General features: G+C 41.0%; 1 protein-coding gene and 1 long non-coding RNA gene across 17 annotated transcripts in view; one reads left to right on the plus strand and one right to left on the minus strand.

Moving 5' to 3' along the window:
• The first annotated feature begins 718 nt into the window (after window positions 1-718).
• The window catches only part of ATF7IP (activating transcription factor 7 interacting protein), a 102,341-nt gene continuing 82,857 nt past the window's right edge, over window positions 719-20,202 (plus strand). For 3 of the 13 annotated variants that reach the window (XM_074577087.1, XM_074577107.1, XM_074577127.1), the window contains exon 1: window positions 1,718-2,044. The gene's annotated coding sequence lies outside the window, so the exon portion shown is untranslated. The other 10 variants (XM_074577079.1, XM_074577096.1, XM_074577084.1 and 7 more) reach the window with 8 other exon arrangements.
• On the minus strand, window positions 2,062-16,661 carry LOC141739602 (uncharacterized). 4 transcript variants are annotated; one of them, XR_012585755.1, is made up of 4 exons: window positions 16,413-16,661; window positions 16,004-16,194; window positions 7,912-8,104; window positions 2,062-2,356 (listed from the first exon to the last, which is right to left on the minus strand). It is a non-coding gene; the product is annotated as an uncharacterized LOC141739602 (long non-coding RNA). The 4 variants fall into 4 exon arrangements; XR_012585754.1 differs by lacking the exon at window positions 2,062-2,356 and adding an exon at window positions 5,477-6,852; XR_012585752.1 differs by lacking the exon at window positions 2,062-2,356 and adding an exon at window positions 14,081-14,210 and having other exon boundaries at window positions 5,477-8,104.

The raw sequence follows: 20,202 nt of genomic DNA on the forward strand, positions 1-20,202 counted from the left end.
TTTCCAAGACAAAACATTCCAGTATTGTTCTACAGCTCGATAAAGCTAGCTATGGCAGTTTAAGAAATTACTGTTGCAGGTGTCTGCCATGCTTTCTCTTAGAAATTGTCATGCTTGTAGCAAAGATGGCAGAGCAAGGTGTATGCTCACATTTCAGCAGTTTGAGTTCCCAGGCTAGTACAGCTGCTTAAGGCACTGTTGCAGATGTGTTTGCACAAATTTATGGGCACATATAAACATCTTCTTCCATCTCGGCTGCGCAACGGAAGCACATATCAGGGAGGTCAAGCAAACCACTGGGAACGGCAGCATCGTAAAACACTGCCCCTCAATCCGCCAAAGCCCATCTGAGAGGACTCTTACAACAGCTGTATCATAGGTACTGATTCACGACATACAGGAACAGAGCGTCTGCCCTGTATGCAGCTGACAAAAAACTTAACTCATATTTAGCGTACTCTTGAAGTAGATAAATCAGGATGACGTTTTTCACGCCTTCAGTAGGAAGAATGTGAACTTTATTGGCCTTAACAAGGAGGGAACGGGAGTCTCCAGTACAGAGTTAGTAGGCGTCTGGTACTTGAACGTCAGCACTAGGTGGTATATCAGCATTTCGGCCAGAAACTCTATACGTGTCCTTCCTGTACCTCTTGTGTACCTGCAGACACAGACGCCGGTCTCCGCTAGACCTGACCTGTGCCACGTGGGACAGAACCAGCTGTTGGCAATGGTCATTCCAGCCTTTGGCCACGGTACAAAGGGCACCAAGTTCTGGCTCAGATTAAAGCCAGTTCCACGGTTTTCTCCCCCTCCCTGAGGCGGAACTGGAGGGCGGGTGGGAAACAGCCACCGCACAAAACGTGGTTTTGACCTGCAGCTCACCCAGGATAAGCCGCGTGCGCACCTTAAATACGCTTAAAACACAACCAAACATACTGTTTGGTTTCCTTGGCACTCTTGAAACCGAAACCTGGTTATTAAAAAAGCCCCCAAACCTCTGTGTTTTGGCCAGGCGCGGCCTATCGTCGAAAAACTTGTCAGTTACCCCACATGCAGCCCAAAACCCGTAGGAGAGGGGTGGTAAGGCAGCCGCGGCGAGCCGTGCAGGAAGCTGGATAAACGCGGGTTGTTTTTGGAGCAAAAGCGGACCTCGGGCGGCTGGCGAAGGCGTCGGCGAGGCTGCGGGGCCGGGCAGCCCATCCTCAGATGGCCGTGGCGGGAAGCTGAGGGAGGCAGGCAGGGAAGGAAGGGCAGCCCCCGCCTTGCCCCCGGCCCCACCACAGCGCCCCCTGGCAGCGCCGGCGGCAGCGCGCCCCGCCGGCCCGGCGCGTTATGACCAATAAGCGTCCGCCACCGCCCGACAAGGGGCGGGGCCACCTGCTGGCATTTAAATACCGCGGCGGCTCATTTGCATGCTGCCAAGATGGCCGGCCCTGGGATTGGCCGGCCCCGAAGCAGCCCCCATTGCCGGCCCCTGTGCCCACGGAGGGGGCGGGGCCAGCCGGGAGAGGGGAGGGGACACGGGGCTTATTTGCATAACGGCCCGACGCGTGCGACGGCGGGAGGCGGCGTTGGTGCCTGGAGCGGGTTCCGATTTTGAATCTGCGGCGGCGGCAGCGGCAGCCGCGGGACAGCGGGAGCAGCGGCGGCGGCCGCCGAGCACTGAGGCAGGAGCCGCCGTAGAACGCCGGTGCGCAGGTACCGCATCTCCCTCCTTCCCTCCCGGCCCACCGGGGTGCGCACGGCCGGGCAGCGGCAGCGCTCTCCGCGGAACGCTGCCCCGCGCGGCGGCAGCGGCAGCGCGCATGCTCCGGGGCTGCAGCTTTTGCACACGCTCCGCCGCGCGCACCCACCCCGCCAGCCAGAGCGGCGCAGCGAGGCGCGCGCTGCATGGGAGCACGTGACGCGGCTCCAGTGCAGGCGGTGGCGGCGCCGCGCATGCGCGCTGGGGTTTTGCGCCCGGAGGTGGCAGCAGGTGGGACCAGGGGTCGGCGCCGGCCTCCGACCCCGCCGGTGGAGGGACCTTCCCGCGGCGGGGTACAAGGTGGGTTTGGCGTGGGGCTGGGCCCAGCTGGGGACCCCTGGGATGACCTGAAGGCGCAGGGAGCTGGGCAACGCCAGGCGGTTGTCAGATTGGGTTCTGTCTTACGCATTGTGAGGTGAGGTGAGGTGGAGGCGCCTCCTGCGCCGCACCGGGAGGGTGTTTGGGTGGGACAGGGGCGCGTCCGGCCGCTCAGTGCCTCGAAAGTGGCTTTTCCTTACTCTTTGTCCGAATTGGAGGTGGCGTGACCTGGGCGGTGCTGCATGCAACCAGCAAACGCGGCGGGTGTGGATGTCATGTGTCACGGTGGATGGGCTGTAGAAGCAACGAGAAAACCGTTTTTCTTATTATTGCCCTCAATAGCACACTGATGAAGTTCAGATTAAAGTTTTTGAAGCATATGGGCATGTTAATTTACTAGAAGCGAGGGTGTTTTTTTGGGGGGGAAAGGCCTAGTTGTGCATTATTTACGTGATGTCGTCAGTAAACAAGGCCGGAGTGGCTACTCCAGGTTGTAGTGGAGGCCCATGTCAAACAAAAGGGCAAAAATTAAGTTTTAAGAAGTATATTCCTGTAAAGAAGATACATTTGAACACATAATTTTCTTTGAGCTTAAGTGTTTAAAATAGTGAAAGTGTAGTTAAGCATTTCAGATTCTAATTCTGATATGACACTGGGGCCTGTTAGAGGTCCTCAAGCAGTTTTTTCTTTTAAGAGGTATATATATCCTTATTAGATCTAATCTTTGATAGATATCTAGTGGAAATGCCTACATTAGAATATTTTGTTGCATAATAGTAATTTTGAAATAAATCTACATAATGTAATGTTGGTGTGACCCTTAACACAGATAGACTTGGATGGAAAAATCAGATGGAATTGCTGATGGAAAAGTACTCTTTTAAAATAAAGAGGTGAACAGTTCAATCATTCTTGGCAACAGTCAATGAGCTTAAAATTGCAGCCTGCATGCAATCGCAGGAAAACAACACTTGCACATCTAGAAAGCTTATTTAACATGCTGTCAAACTGGCAGAAGTAAGAGTACGTTAAATACGTTTGGTCAATATCCCTGATTATACAGCCAAATATGATATTTTTATGAATTATTTATTGGAATTTACATGTGCAAGATCAGGATAGTCTACAAGTATGCTATTTGGCTCTCTCTTGCACGTTAAACTGTATTTTGGGCCATTATTCTAGTTAATAATTATTAATATTTACTTTTAGATTTTAAAAAATACAAACATAGAGAATGTACTTAGCTTCTGCTTAAATCTGAAATTAATAAGTTAAATATGAACTCTGTACACAAACAATGGGTATTAATGTAAGAAATAAGTATGTTTTTCTAACTGGGTACTGTTTTGTGTAGTCCTTCAGGAAGGTACAAAGGAGAGTAATAACTTGAATATTAAGAATTCTTTGGAGGGGAAAAAAAAACACAAAAAACCCTACTATTCGATATGTCATCTGGGGTAGGTAGTTTCTCAGTTTTCAGATCTGCAAAATGGGGCCAATGGTAGTTGTCAGGCCAATCATAAAATGAATTCACTAGTGATTGCGTAAGGACTTGTGCAATTCATGAATTGTGACAACTAAAATTACTACTTATTCCTCAGTTTTGGCAATTATGTAATTATTTTATATTCTCCAGAAGTATGAAACCAAGTTCTTAAGTATGTAAAATTCAGAAAGAAATTGTATTAATAATTTTGGATAGCAATACATTTTTTGATAAATGCCAAATAATTAAAATACAGAAAAGCTTGTTTTGTCATTGTTTACAACTGCCCATTGTGTGTTCTTTTCCAAAGACTCTCAAGAGATCTTCGTGTTCTTATCTTTATGTCTTAGTTTAGTAGACTTTTTACGTTGCTTGGAGTAAAAGGCTTGTTATCAGCTCCAACTTTGCTACCAACCGTAGGGGTGCTGAACTGATGCTTCCTGTGATAGTGTGGAACAGTGTTGTATTTTGCTGTATGAATTAATTTAACAAGACTATCTTGATTTTTGTGTGGACTTGAAACTGACCACACTTAAAAGATCTGATTCATAGAAGGATACAGTAATTATATACATCAATTGAAACAGTCATTTTGATGCTCTTATTGAGGGACCTCTTAATTCTCATTTCCTATCCATTATGAAGTCTGTTTTCAGTAAAATGCTAATCTGAATAGATACGCATGCGTGCTGTACTCTGCCGTGTTTGCTGATAGCTCCTGCTTGTGCTTGTATTGTTATGCCCATTTCACATATTTAGAAGCTCAACATTAGCTGTAGTAGTTAGTTTTCCTGTAAAGGCTCCTTTAGTAATGCTTCCAGAATTTGGGGCATAAAGACAGGAAATGTGGTCTAATACAGACATATGCTTTCCCCCAGCATGGGAGGTGGTCTCGCTAACCAAGAGACGGAAAAACCTATGAATAAAACCAGTTTCTTTTTAAATGCTGATTTTACAGAATTTGTTGCAATCAGAAATAGTTTACATGTTGAACAATTTTTAAAATCCTATTTTAATAACTGATTGCTAATTAGTAACTGAATACTTGTTTTCATTGTGTTTGATTGTGATTTTTGGGAGAAGGTATCGTCTGTAGCAGAAAAAAAATCACTTCCACAGTGCAAAAGTAACTGGCTAAACCAGATATTCTATTTTCCTTCCAAAACAGGAAAACAGTTTAATTTCTCCCCATCTAGGTTTTTTTTTAATAGTATAATTATTAATTAGGCTTATTTGGGCTTATTGTCAGGAAGTGTATTTAGGCTAAAAATCTCAAGGTTATTCATGGAATTTAGATAATAAGGCCAAAACATACTTTACTAGTATGTTGCTCTTACTTAAACAGTTTGCAAGTTTAATGCATTTTTTTCTATTTGCTCCCCACCTAGTGTTTTTCAATATTGTCTGCTAGTTATAGGTTTATGTTATGAGTTTATTTTGGAAATTACTGCAGTGACACTGATGTATATCACAGTTTTCGTAAGGGCTATTAGATGAGTAAAATAAGTTGCAGTTACAGAACTGATCATACGTGAATGTGGGGTTTTTGTTTGTTTGTTTTCTTTTTTGTCCCAAATATATTTTTATATAATATCTTAAATGCAGTGAAATCTAAGATTGTCAATGTTTTTCAGTTAAATCTGTGGCTGGACTCATTACTTCTGTTTAGTATGTGACATTACTTTGAGAGATTTATGTACGCGCACAATGCAATTGGGAAGTCATAAACTGGTCAACACAAATGATGCTTTCATGATGTATATTCGTAACTCTGCTACTTCAGTTATACTCATTGCACTATATGCTGCACTGCATGAAAAAACACTCTCCTGTTTCCATCATGCTCTAAGAAACAGTGCTCATCAAGCAGCAGTGATTTATCCAAATACAGCATGGAGAGAAAGATAAGGTGGTTGTGTGGATTTTTTTTCCTTTCTTTCTTTAGAAAAACAATTCAACCAAACAAAAACAACCAAAACAACAAAACAAGCAAATTAAACTTGATTTTTTTTCTTTTGACAGCTCATTAAGAAGTAGAGAGAAAGTTAGGTTGATCGCTAAAGTGATCTCTGTAACCAGCTGTTCCTGATAAGCTGGAGAGTTACAGAATGTCTTAATCTTTGAATAAAGTTTAGATGTGAATTGGGTAATACTTCATATTTAAAATTCCTGTAGGTCAGTCTTGTTTTGGATAATAAAGCCTGGTGGCTGATTCCAAAGAAGGTAGTTGTACAGTCTTGTAGCTTTGAGATTTTCAGTCAGGAGGATCTGGCGCATAGATTTTGTCAGACTCTTGAATTCTGGTTATCTTTTTGAAAGCAAAATTTTGCAGGATGTTTTGAGATCTTAATTTTCATTTGCCTGAAGAGATTTTGTGTATTGTTTGTAGTGGATTTAGGTATCTTAGGTTTTTTGTTTCTGTGAGTTTTTTGTTACTTTTTTTTCTTCCTATCTCTGTAGCAATGGGGATCAGAAAATCCTTGAGTTCACAGGCAATTTTACTTGCATATTGTGGTTTCAATTAATATTCTAGTTCTTCTCTCTGTTCTGTCTTGACTATTTGTGTGCATATATAGACGCAAAAAAACATTGCAAAGTTGAGAGCGGAAATTCAGCTATACTTGAATTTATGTGGCTTTGTGTTCTATGTTTTTATTTGAGATCATGTTAGACAATATTAAACAAAAAACGTAATGCTATTAGTGAAGAAGAAATGCCCGCATGAAACTTAAAAAAATGCATGAATAAGGTTATTAAATGACACTTAGGAATTCCACTAATAAGACAAATGTGTTTAACAAATATAAATTATCTTTTTTTGCTGAAGCAGAAAATTGCAAAACAGGTAGGTAACAAAAATGTTTAACTGTGCCACAGCCCTGCAAGTTTTAACAGAAATCTACTCGATTCTAGTATAGTAGTCCAATTTTATATGATCATTGTTTGTCAGTTGTTCTGTCCTTAGTAATTCTTGAAAGACTCATTTGTCAGTAAATTTGACAAAGTAGCAAGTATTAAAGATAATTAATTCCTGCAAATTTTGTGAAAACAAGCAGCTGGGATGAGGAGCGGCTACCATTGTCCCCAGTGAGGGAACTTGGCAGTTACACATGGGTTTCGGGGGGGTAGCTTGCCATCAGTCAGGACATAGGTATTGTCTGTCAAAGCAGTATGGAGGCTGTCGCATCAACAGGCAGCTTAGGACTAGAAGTGTACGTGCGCTTGCTTGCCCAGTGTGGTAAGGCACCAATGATAACCTCCGGTTACTCCGATAAAAAGTAGAAAGACAATGTTTATAAATCTGCAGGAAATGTGGTTTCATTAGTTTCATTGCTCATTCATTATCTTGTTCAGTACCACTGGCGTATACTTTGTAAAATCGCCAGCGTATTTAACAACAAGTCTGTTCCCCCCTCCCCATTCCTCCTGCTCCCCCCCCTTTTTTTTTTAGTAATAATTCCTTGGTGGTGTAGCTGAAGGCATAATAGTAACTATATGGTATGAATAAATGCCTGATGCTCAGCTGTATGTCAGCTTCCATCATATCACTGTGGAGGAATTCATAATACTATGTATATTATGTATGTATATTGTATAAATGCCCTTTATGTTCCTTTGGGATTTATGAGTAACTTTAAATAAAAAACAAAACTAAAACCAAACACAAAAGTGATGCCCTTGAAGATGTTTAAGACGTTTTGAATGGTGCATGTTATAAATTACTAAAAACTATACTCGTGAGTTACTCTTATGTCTTCCAGGAACAAACATCAAATCATGTAAGATCTTAGTGAACTAGATGGCTGTTTGCAAAGTATTTTTTTTTAAATTTATTTTCTAAGATATGTAGGTAAACTAATAGAGTTTGTTAGCTGTGTGTAACTTGCATATTTTTAATCCAGGAAAAATGTTTTTCTCTTCTGAATCCAATTTCTGAAAATGCTCTTAAGTAAATTCACGAACTAAAAGCATAGGGTTTATGAATGATATGACTGTGGATTTGTCAGCTAGCTGTTAAAATCACCTGTGTATTTGCTGGGTCGTTTTGTGCTGTCCTAAGCATTATCCTCCATTTCACAATAGTGTAAAGAAATGTTATAGTAAAAAAACCCAAAAAACCAACAACAACAAAAAACAAAAAAAACCCAAAAACAACCCAAAACAACCACCTCATGTGAAAGAAAGTTTCTTCTGCCTTTGCCTCCAACTTCCTGCAGTTTCCAGAAGGGCATTTTAAAAAGATGATGCATTCTAATTTTCTTTAAGTCTTTCAAAATGTGTTTATTAGCAGACTAGTGCATAAACATACATGCTTGCTGACTTCAGTCGCTACACTGAAAATTTCCTTCATTGGTCTTACCGTCAAGTGGCTTGGAATTATGGCAAGACATTAACTGCAGTGCAGACTGTGACACTCTGGACTCTAGTGTTCTCTGTCTCATGATCATCATGGACTCTTTTCTTTTCCCCAGTAGCTTACGTAGTTTTTTATCTGCAAAGTTCTTGCAGTCCTAAGCGAGAGCGGAGATGTTTCTTGAAGTCAGCCTACTAGCCTGTGTAAATACAGAAATAAAGGAGGGTTTCAGTAGATGGTCTATTGAGACTTCAGTTCGCGTGCATACAAACAGTAGTAGTCTCTCATTGATTTTATCAGTGTAAGAACTGTTTTGGCCGTTTAATGTTAACTAACATACAAAAAAGAACAACAAAAAAAGAGGGTAAATGGGAAAAGTGGATGAGATATGGTTTGTACACAAGGAAATGTGGATGATGTGTAGCAGGCTGATTTGTAAGCATATAATTTGAGCAAAGTAAATGATTTATGCTTTGGCTGCTTTTTTACTGCCCTCGTAATGTAAAATGACATAAAATGCTATGTAAAAGTCCAGAATTTTCTGCCTCTCCTTGGTTCTTCAAGGTAGGAGCCCTAGTATAAAGTCTGACTCTATATAATGATATTTAAAAGAGGTTTGTGTGGGGTGGTACTTTATACAGGGCGACAATTAGAGAAATGAGAGGGTACCATTCTCTTGAGCTTCTTGTTTGATGTTCATGAGAAGGTTGGAAAATAGAAGTTCTGTTTTAAATTTTGACTTACGACTGAATAATTGAACTCGCTGAGACGATACTGCAGTCTGTTAGCACGTCATCAAAAGAGGGCAGAGTTAAGGTTGTTTGGAGTTTTTATTATGTATTTAAGGGAAATCTAAATATAACGGGTTAAATTTAAATCCCATTCTGAATCTGTGCCCAATTTTCTTACTTATTTTTGATTTTTAGAGAACATGCATAGATGCCACCCTAAGTAACAATAAGAAATCGGTCTCACGATAATGTAGGAATTCCACACTAGTGTAGGTTCACTTTAATATTCCCTGGACCAAAGCATTCTCAGATGAGTTATTTTACTTCTAACTTTGTGTTTAATTAAACGTCAGGTTTTATTTTAAAACTAGTTTGGTTATTATTTTTTAACATATTAACACACCTGTGTAGGTTAACCAAAGTATACTGAAGTGAACTCTTGAGTAAATGCATGTAGTTTCTGACCATTCAGCTAGACTTTTTGCAACTAGGTGTCTGTATTAACATATTGGTACCTCTGTTCATGAAGCTTTCTGACAAGGTAAGATGATTGACTGCAGCAACTGGAGTGTGACACGGGTTCTGTTTTCTCTGGCTCAGTGAAAGTGTTCTCTGAAGTGGTTTTTTGCCAAGTAGCTAAGCCTATTCAAACCTATTTAAGTCATTGAGTTTCCACATATCGAGCTCCAAGACTGAATGTTAGAGCACGCAGTGCTGTACAAGCGCAGCTCTCGGATTCCAGATTAGAACCTCCCTAGGTTTTTGTTGAAGTTCTAGGACTGGAGGTCAGAATTCACTTTCTGATGTAGGAATTTTGTAGGTGCCCTAAACATAGAATTCTATTCTATTTAAAGCATTGCTACTGTGGAAATCAAAGTGTATGTGTATTTGTCATATAAATGAAATACTAAATTTGAATTCTGAAGTGTTACAGGTTATTGTAAATCCCTCTAAACTGAAGGTGTTCTATGTATGAAGTTCAGAGTAAGCAACATGGGGGTTGGTTATGTATTTTTTGAATTTGTTGTAAACTTAATTTTTTGATTTAGTAATAGGTCTTGGTGAAGAAAAGCTTCAGAGTAGCAGGTAACTTTAACTGTAATGAAGCTCTTCAGTCTTCACAAATTTGTTTTTGAGAGACTTGTCTTTTGGGCATTTGAACTTCAAGCATATTTTAATTTAGTCCTCTGAATCTGTACAGTATTATCAAAAACAATATATCAATGTGGCTGTTCACATGTATGTAGCATGTGTTTTTTCTTGTGTTGCAAATCATACTTTTCCCTTTGTCCCTGTATTAGATACATGGGCTATTTCAACATTTTCAAAGTTTGAAATACTAACTGTGGTGCTGATGAGTGCATCAGACAACTACTGCTGGCATGATTAATCAGTCCTGAAATATCCAGCTACAGCTGGCAACAGACGTGCACGGTTATGTAAGTTTAGGCATTTTCATAAAAGAAGTAGATGGAGGGCATGTTCTCCCACTTTTGGGGGGGGGCGGGGCTTACTGTCTTGGGCTAATTTTGGATCACAAAGACTGTTTTTTGGTAGAAGGTTAGGAATAATTTCCTTCAGGATTGCCTCATGTGCTCTTGTGGTTAGTTTGTTTTAAAAGAATCACGTTTGGATTTTGTGGAAGAGGTGTACATGATGAAGTGAGGGAGATACAGAAGACCTCCCTCCGGAACTGATCCACCGTTGCCTGAACAAGAGGGTGTGATTGGCATTAATGAACAGATATTAGAAAGCAACCTGTATTAGATTTAGTTTTGCTTGTGTTAAAATTGTGTACTTGATTGACAACCCCTCTGTCTCCGCCGTAGGTTCCCAAACCAGTTCTTTAGGAACAAACTACTCGGTATCGTTACAAGAACATCCCATCAAAATTGCTGAAGGGATTCTACATAGGTCTCTTTTTTGAAAAACTTACACAACATACTGCATCATTTATAAACAATTAGATGCTTGACTTCTGCGAGCACTGAAGTTCTGGAGTGTTCTTGGTTTTATTGCTAGCTTCCTTACTTACAAAGTGAACTTCCTTTTTTCCTCCCAAGTAAAACTGTTTTATTGTGCAACTAATATTACACAATATTTCAAAATAGGTGGTGCTGTGACAAGGTATAGATTGGTTTCTTAAGCTTTTTTCCTTTTTTTTTTTTTTAAGACTGAAATGAGGCTGCTCTTGAAAATATTCCCTAATGTTTGTCAGTCCTATGGGTGATCTGGCTCTGTATCAGTGGCTGTTAATATGCGACATGGATTCTGAACTGCCTGGAGTCGGCAGGGATTTGAAGTATGTGATACAAATCCTGGAGCACAGACCTAGCAGGGCTGCCTCTCGCTGGTTTTTGGTTTATTTTAGTTCTCTCTTTACCAGTGGTGCTCGCAGTAGCTGCAGTGTTGCAGCTGTGCATTAACCATTTCCTGCCTGTCCAAGAAGCCATTCCTCCGGCCCCCCTCTGCCTGCGCAGTTTGTTGCAGGGTGGCAAAGAGGGAGGTGCTCTGCTGTGTACATGTTTTTATCCACTGCTGAGTTGTCACTGAGTGGCTGGTCTTGAGTGCACGCTGCAGCCATCTTAAATCACGTTTTCAGCGCAGCTGAGACAGTGGAGTTCCAAAATGGCTGACGAAGTGCTCTTCATTGCAGCAGCTCAGCTGGGCTGTATGCAAATGAGCAGAGCTGTTGCCATCACATGCTCCAGACCTTAGAGGTAAGCACCAGCTCTGCTTTGCTGAGAAACAATTTCAAATTTTGTTTAGGCAAAATTAACTAATTCTGAGCTGTATAAAATACCTTAAAACATTGTGCTTTCTTGTCACAAAATTAACTAATTCTAAGCTGTATAAAATACATTAAAATATTGTCCTTTTTTGTCAACAGGAGGGGTTTTTTGGTGGGTGTTTTTTGGTTTACCCTCCCCTCTCTTACTGAATTAATTCATAGATCTCTTTCTATTCCCGGTCACAGGGTAGACTGGGTGTGACAGGAGAGGTCAAAGGTCATACCCATATGTCTTGCTAATGGAATTCCTTCATTTTGGCTTACTTCCTTATCAGGCCAGAAGAGCTCTCACTTTATGCTGTCTTTTCTCAAAAGTTTGCCTCATGATTTAACTAAAATATAAAATAAACTCTTAATAAATTTCATTAAATTTTTGTAACCAAGTGGTTAGATTTACATTTGATTATCACATTTTCAATGTGTAACTCTTTCCAATGGTAGATAAGAACTACAAAACTCATGTAAATACTTTGGAATAGCAATGATTATGTAAATGTTCGCTATTTTGCAGGTAGCAGTTATTTGCTACTCAAGAATAACACTACTATAAATTCTGCAGAACTACTACAAATGATAAAATGAAAGTTTCGAGGTAAAATATTCTTTTATTTCTTTTATGTAACTTAATTGAAATCTGAGTTTCAAAGTGTTGGTGGTTTCACATGGCCTAGTCTTTTCCTGTGTGTGTTACTCGTTGGTGGCTTCCTTATCTGTCATGCTCAACACTCATTAAAAGGTACTTGATAGGTGTCAGTGTCCAGGGACCTGAAGGTAGGAGAAAAGCAGTGCTCAGCTTTTTTCCATTGGGGAGGAGGAAAACAGAAAAGGAGGAGGAGAAAGATGACATTTTTCCTTGCGACTCACTCACTTGCAGGTTTTCTGTCTATCTTGAATACCTAGTTAAGGTCTGCATAAGATCATGGATATGAGGTAATTTGAGAGTAATCAGAGAGTTCTTTGAAGTTCTCCAGAAATGTATCAGGAGCAGCAGAAGAGCTGGATAACTCATCAGGATGTAGGTTACAGTATTTTCCTGTCTGAAGTTGAACTTAGTGCTTAGGATGTAAAAGTCAGTATTAAATGCCTAAAAGTTTAGTCATTCCTTAATATTTTTTTGCCCATTAATTTGGTACTTTTAGCATACTCTGTAACAAAGCACTTGGTGATTAAGTTCTCAAATACCTGTTCCCATAAATGATCTTATATAGTTAATGGCAATACACTGTTCATAAAGAAACAAAGTATTGTGGGCAGATAGTGCACATCAGGTTCTCAAGAGATGTGGTTTTTCTGTGTTTACTGTGTGCATTTGATATGAAGAGGAAATTAAAAAAAAATTAGTAAAATACAGCATTTTAAGCTGAGGTTGATAGCTGATTTCAGCTAACTGTAAATTTGTAAGTAATTGGTCACAGGATTTTCCTGATATAAGATAAAAGATCAATGACAGGAATAATGCGAATGTGTAGTCACAAGTGATAATGAAATGCAGGTAGGTAGAATTTTGTTTAGTAGATTTGATCTAAGGCAGAATTTAGTTCATAGTGGCTTTTCTTGATTGGGTAAGATAGTTAAGATCCCAAAAACATTTGGGCACTTTAAAATGTCTGAAAACTTGGACAACAAATCCTACTTAAATGCATTTATCTTGATAAAATGTGAAGTTTTGCCATACATTCACCTCATCTCGTGAATGTAGATTAATAATGTAGTGAGAATTCCTTCTTCCCATCCCCCAAACGATAATATTTCTGGTTTTCTGCAAGATACTCTGAGTCAAGTCATCCTGACCCCAGCCTTATAAATGATTACTGAGGTTTGTGTGTGTGTGGTTTTTAGTTGGTTATTGTTGATCAATTCCAGACGTTAGTAACTCATGTTGTTCAAAGCAAGCAGAAACAATTTGTTCTTTATAATGAGATCACCGAACTCCTACTCTGTAATCACTGAAGGGGATGAAATTTTATGCCTAAAACATACTCTACCATGCGCATCTTGTGGTGGTTTTGTTGTTGTTGGTTGGTTGTTTTTTTTGTTTGGGGTTTTTTTGGCTCTTTTTTTAAAAAAAGCATATGAAAATATATAAAATAGTAGGTATATAAAAATCATCAAGTGCTATTAGTTCTGTTGGTTTGGGGGTTTTTTTGCTAACCCCCTCTTCAATGGGAACATGAAAAGGAAAAATAGCGTATTTTTTGACATTCACTGTAAGGAGTGATTCTTCACATACGTAACACTTAGGTAAAATATTGTATGTTCACCCCATGTCTTTCATACAATCCTTTTTGTGCCTTTTTTTTTTTTGACTATGTTTTTTTCTGTGAGCTGAGTAAGCTTACTTCCATTTTACAGAAAAGGCAAGAAGAGATCACCAGAGTTCAGAGGAAAGCTCTTGTCTCCATGTCTGCCCTTCCCCTTGGTTTTGGTTTACTTTGATCTCTAAACAGGTTGTTTTGAAAACAGTATCATTCTTGGAAGTGCTGTACAAAATAACTGGCCCAGCAGGGAGCTGTAGCGTTTTGTTGTAGTGAGCTGTGTGGGTGGTGTGGTTTGGGTGTTGTTGGTTGGTTGGTTGGGGTTTTTTTCAGTTGGTTTTCTTTTTTCTTTCCTGAAGCGGGTGTTGGAATGCATAAAGTTTGGTAGGTTTTGAAACCTGTGTTGCATAGGAACCATCTCTCTGTTTCCAGAAATCCAAGTACACTGTACTGCTTGCTGCACAGTAGAACCGGTAGCTGACAGCATGATCTCTTCTCTCTTCCCTCCCATAGTGTTAATACTTTGTTCTTTAGTAGTCAAAAAGAAAATAAAAAACATCTGCATGAGAACAAGGCACTTCAGTGGACTCTTAAAAAATAAATTATGCTTTTATTAAATATATAAATTAGATATTCATGATTTGAATTAGAAATAGTTGTGCATAATGAATTAACAAACTTCAACTGAATTGATTGCTATACATTTTTAATGCGAGATGCATTGTCAGACTCTGCTCGGTGTTCTTTTGTCAGCATTTTCTCCACTTCTGAGACCTGCTGCATTCTAGAACAATTAGTTTTGTACTGCTGATAGGGAAACTTGAAGGATAGGCTTTCCAGAAATAAATAAACTGCTTATAGGGTAGCAGTCTCAAATACACGACTTTCAAAGAAAAATACCCAATAATAGCTTACTCTGACGAAGTGTATAGACACACTTTTTTTTTTTCAATTAATTTTTTTGCAAATGGTGTATTTGATTCTACTTTATTTTCATTTGTGCTCCAACTATTTGAATAGTTTTTCGTTATTAAATCGTACTTGCTTGGAACCATTCTAACATGGCTTGATTAGTTTTTATGTGCCTCTTAAAACTCAGAATTGTCTCAGTTTGCTCAGCTGCATCTTCTATTTTGGTAGATATTTTGGGAGCAAACAATTTCAGGCAGGATTCGAAACAAACTGGAACGGAGTGCTGAATTAAGGCAATGCTGTTTAATGCATGCAAATCACTTTCAAACAGATGAGTTGTTTGGTTCCTTAGGTACTAGAAAAAAATGGTTACCAAGCATTTAGAACTGTTTCAAATCTTAAATATTTAATCATGTTGTGACTATTATTAAACAGTTAAATTGGACCTTTATTTTTAGCTGTAGATTTCCTGTGTTTTTCTCAATAATGTAGTATCTTCAAAGGAATTGCAAGTAAGGCAAATGTTTGGGGGGGTTTTTCTGCATCATCTTGATTTGCAGGTTAAGATCTGCGATCTTTTCAGTGTTTGTTTAGTAAATGACAAAATTCTTCATGTAAACTTAATTGAACAAAAGGCGTTTCTTCTGAAGTTGATAAGGAGTCAAACTGAGTGTTTTGCCTTTCTAACTGAAAGGGAGTGGAACGTAGACTGTTACTGTCTGGAAGTTAGATATTTTAGACGCTTTGTCACCCTTTTTCTACAGTAGAAAAGTGGACAGAACTAGTGTCAGCCTTCCTCCCGCCTCTCCCCCCTTCCCTTTCCTGCCTTCCCTGCTCCCTTTGTTGTTATGGGCTTCTGATTGTAAAATACCTTGAAATAAACACACTGGTTAAGATAATGGGTTGATAGGCAGTTCTCTACTTCAGAAATGAACATCAATTTCTGTGCCTTCAAAGACCAATGTAAGGAGAACTTAGGAACTACCAAATTTATGGCTGCCTTAGGTGAATAATTTGTTCTGTTTCATGCTTTGGAGAAGAGATTAAGTCGGAGGGGAAGGGGGTGATTTGGACTGTGTGTGTGTGTGTTGCCTACAGAAGGCTCAGGGCCTTTTATTTTCTTTTACTCTGTTGTGGAATTTATTGTTTTGTTTTTTAGATCAAGCTCCTAGGGACAGATTTCATCCTGGCTTTTTTAATTTTATTTTTAGACAAACTTTGTTGGTATGTTTTCATACCTAAAATTGTGTCTGAATTGGGCAAACCATTCTGTGGCAGACTGTTTTGTACTTCTCTATTCTGAGATGAATCAGTGGCACTTAAAAGTTTGACGATGTTGTCTTTGATACGTACCAATTGAAACCATACAGCTAATACCAATTATTTCGAATGCAAACGGCTTTTATTACCTTTGGGTGTAACACCTCCACTTTAAGGTTGCTTCTGACGAGTCTAGAGTTGTGTGTGTGCTGGAGGCAGAGTCCTGTCAACTGGTTTTGAGAAGGCAAAGTCATAAAGGCTCTCACGTGTTTCCACTGATGGCGTGCGAGACGCGGGGAGAGGCAGGCAGCCATCTTGACTTCTTCTGCAGTGGCAACCACTGGAGAACAGAATCATAGAATGGTCTGGGTTAGAAGGGACCTTAAAGATCATCTAGTTCTAACACCCCTGCCCGGGGCAGGGACAACATCATGGAGCATGCTGCTGTTTATTCTCCCAGGTTAAACCCTTTAACCCTCAGCCCACACACCCCCCGAAAAAACAACCCCAAAAACCAAATAAATTCCCCCGTAAAGAACAGAAACAAAAAGCCCCCACCCAAATATCCCGCTTTGGAAGCGGCTAAAGCGCTCCCTGCGCTCCTTCTCCGGGCGGCCGGTCGCCTCCCCGTGTGACGGGCGGCCGTTGCTGCCGTTGGTCTGGGCCTTAGCGAGCCCCCGTGCCCTCCGTCACCCCGCTGGTGCCTTTCTATCTACTACACCAATTGCTCCTGCTCTCCGTAAATACATTTTTTTTGCGTTTGAAAACGAGCTTTATCGTAGCTACTGGTGTGAGAGGGAGGGAGGGAGGGAGAGAGGCAGGGAGGCGGGGGCAGCCGAGGGGGTGTGGGTGGCTCCGCCGGAACGTTCTGGAAGGGGGGTGGTGCCTCCCCCAGACGGCAGAGGGAGGCGAGCTCGCCCTGCGGGCTGCCGGCAAGCTCTGGCTTGGATTTCCGTGAGCGGACTGGAGCCGAGAAGAAAAAATGCTCCGAATAAAGGCTCTTTATTTTGCAGTATCTGTTTTACTGCGTTGGGAATCGCGCTGTTATTCTGGTATTTTGCGTGCAAGGCTGTGGAGCTGGGCGGGGGGGGGCAGCTGTATGTGGGAAACACAGGGGTGGTTTTGGTTTGCTTTTTTTAAAGCAGCATTGGTGCCCTTTATTTTTAAGCTCAGAGGCTGTTCGCCTGATGATTCATTCTGCAAATGACAACAGCATCACTGAAAGATGTATTCTGCACAGCACTTAAACGTGCTAACGTACACAAATCTGTCTGAAAGATAAAGGACGCACGTGCCATTAAAGAAGTGCAAACTAGATCACTTATACAGTTAATGGCTGTCATTTTAATGTGACAGGCATTCTGGAAAAATTATTATTTTTCCTTTACACATCACTTTAGGCTTTTGGATGCAACAGCTGAGCATGAATTGTAACAACCAGTGAAGAGTAATTTGCATTACTAAATACTTTTCAGACACAAAATTGGTATCTTTTTGGCATTACAGATGAGCAAATTGTGTTACGCTCAAATAACCTAGAACCAGCCATACAGCAAATTACGCTCGCAGTGGAAAAGGGGAAACATAAAGTAATTTGACTATATATAGCCTTGACGCTGATGGCATTCTAAAGAGGAACAATGCAGAGAACTAGAAGAGGCCCGTGGTGCAAAGCAGGCTCTTCTGATCCGGAGGCGCTCTGCCTGTGCCCTGCTGGAACCGAGAAGCATCATTGCTGCCTTCATTTTCCTTTTCCACGAAACGGTGCCAGGCTGCAACTACAGCAGTGTTGCTGGATGTGTGGCTAGCCAGACATTACCGTGGGTTTAACTTTATTTTATCTAGGATTTCAGAAATTCGTTTTTATAGTCAGTATAATAAATGGTATGTTTTATTTGCATTGAGTTGGTTGATGCTCTAAGAGTTTCTTATAAGGCAGCAAATGAGAGGGAAAAGGTATTGGCGAATGATTAGGTGCACACTTAACAGTAAGCAAAGCCTGTCTTTCCTCCCCCCCCCAAAAAAAAAAAAAAAGTACAGTGACTTTTAGAATACGCATTTGTAAAATATAATTCATTTATTAATTTAATTGGGCTTTGACCGGAAGGAAAAAGGTAAGGATTAAGAAATTAACTATTTGAGCTCAGAGGGAGGCTGAAAGCTCAGCTTCTGCCTCTACCTGTCACTGTACCTTTTAGGTACTTGAAAAGGTAAGTGTCCCTAGCTCTGCATGCAGAGTCTTTTTTTTTTTTTTTTTTTCATCTAATGATGAAAAATTTAAGTGTGAAGTGGAATCAGCAAATTAAATGGCCAGCCACGTTACCTGTCAGCATTAGCTTAAAAATGGAACTGCCCTACTTAGAGCTGATACTTATTTGTCATTGCTAGGCTGCAAAATATTGGAAATCCCAGTTTAAGAAAAGCTGGTCGCTGAGCGTATGTTATTTACTACGGCGCGCTCGCCAGAACCGCTGTGAGCAGCGCAGCCCATGGCGTCCTACAAGGAACAGCCTTCGAGGTGGAATCCCTTGTGCGGAGGCTGCCGTCGGCTTCCGCTTGTGTAAACAGCCAGAGCAGCGCTTGGCTTCTGACGCGGCTCTGGATCATTAGTAAGCAAATAACGAGACGAGCCGTTCTAGAACCCGCCGTGGTCCCTGGGGGCGGGGGGGGCGTTGCTCAGCGATGCCCCGCTCCAGCTCGCCCCTGAAGGAGGCCCCTCTATGTAAATTTTTACTGGCGCCGGCGAGCGGTAACTGCAGCCTGGCCGCGCGCCGGCCGCAGCTAACATGTGTCATGGACTTCTCCCCTGCGCGGATTGCAGGAGCACTCGGGTTTCCGGACCGAAAGAGCCGGACTGATGAATGCGAAAAGATGTTCAGAGGAACCTAGGTGTAGTTAGATTGCTAGTAAGTGAAACTACTGAGGAAATTTCAGCTTTGTTCTTTTTTTTTTTTTCTTTTTTTAGCGTGCTGTCTTGCGCTGTGCTGTAATAAATTTCTGCTTGTTGGTACTACCGTGTGGTATGTGGGAGGTACTTCACTGCACATAGTTGCTGCAGTGCTAATAGTTGGCGGCACAGAAGGCAGCACAAAGAGCCCGGCTGGAGGCACTTGCAGTTGCAAGGTTGCCTCGGAGGCTGTGGCAGGGTCGGTTGCGCTCCCCACACCTTCAGCCGCTTGCCTGGAGCAGTAGGAGTTCCAGCAGGCTTTGACGCACAGATGTAGGCTGGGAGCTGAGAGGTACCACTGCATAGATCAGGCCGGCTTAAAAAGGGTAGCAGTCGTGCTGCTATGTAAACAAAACAAGATCTTAGTGTCAAGATGGCCGACCTGGAAGTCTACTTGTAGCTGGTGATACTTATGCAAATGAGCTAATGTCAGTGGTTTACTCAGAGGAGGAAGCACATTTTGCACGTGCCACCGCCTCGCCAGGTAAGAGGAGCAACTGGGTTTCTGCATTAATCTTTTAGAGGCCTTTGAAGTTATTTTTTCCACTTAGGTTGCCCATCCCCCACTTTGGCATAGTGCCACGGATTAAATTTAAATATAAGAGGCGTTTTCTGGGAAGCCCGGAAGTCATCTGTTCTTGCTGTAATTATTTTGGGGTTGCTGTTGTGAAGGGGAATTAGCAATTATTGTCTAATGTTTGCTTAAGTAAAACTGGAGACTTGAAAAAAAAAATCAGAAATTTGAGTATGTAGTTTTTGCTGCTAATGTTGCTGGTTTTGTTTGGTTCAAACCTTTACTGTTTTGCTGCTGTGTTATTTTTGTCTCCGTGGTGACACCAGTTGATGCACGTGGAGGTTTAGCAATACTGTGAGCTTAACCCTGAAAAGGGTGCAGAATTAAGGAATCCACAGTGGTGGGGTTTTGGCTCCTTGGTATTACGAAGAAACTTCATTATCCTGGTTGTAGTTTCAATTATCTTCTTTTTGAGATGGCAAAGCTGTTAAAAGTACAGGACACTGAACTGTTACGCATGTGTGCTTTAGCATAAATGCATGTTCTCAAGTGCAAATTTTAAAAAGGTGGATTTGTAAATAGGGAAACGGATCAGAACATGATACTTATCTGCTCTCCCCCCTCAGAAGCCAAGAAGCTTGACTTAGAGGAGAAAATTTTAAGAAAATTACGGTATTGCTAATTACATAATATACTGTATTGTGGTTATGCATGCAGTGCATGGAATTACTGCATGGAGTAGATGTGCTAGTTCTGCACAAATGTATTTGCATTGTTTTTATTTTACAAGTCAAAAAAGTTGTGACAGGGTGGGAGACTGGAAAGAAGAGATGATAAAAGAAAATGGCTGGATGGGGGAAGTGTCTTCGCTAGAGAAAAGAGATAAT

This window comes from Larus michahellis, chromosome 1 (genome assembly GCF_964199755.1).
Source record: "Larus michahellis chromosome 1, bLarMic1.1, whole genome shotgun sequence".
NCBI classification, from domain to species: Eukaryota; Metazoa; Chordata; class Aves; order Charadriiformes; family Laridae; genus Larus; species Larus michahellis.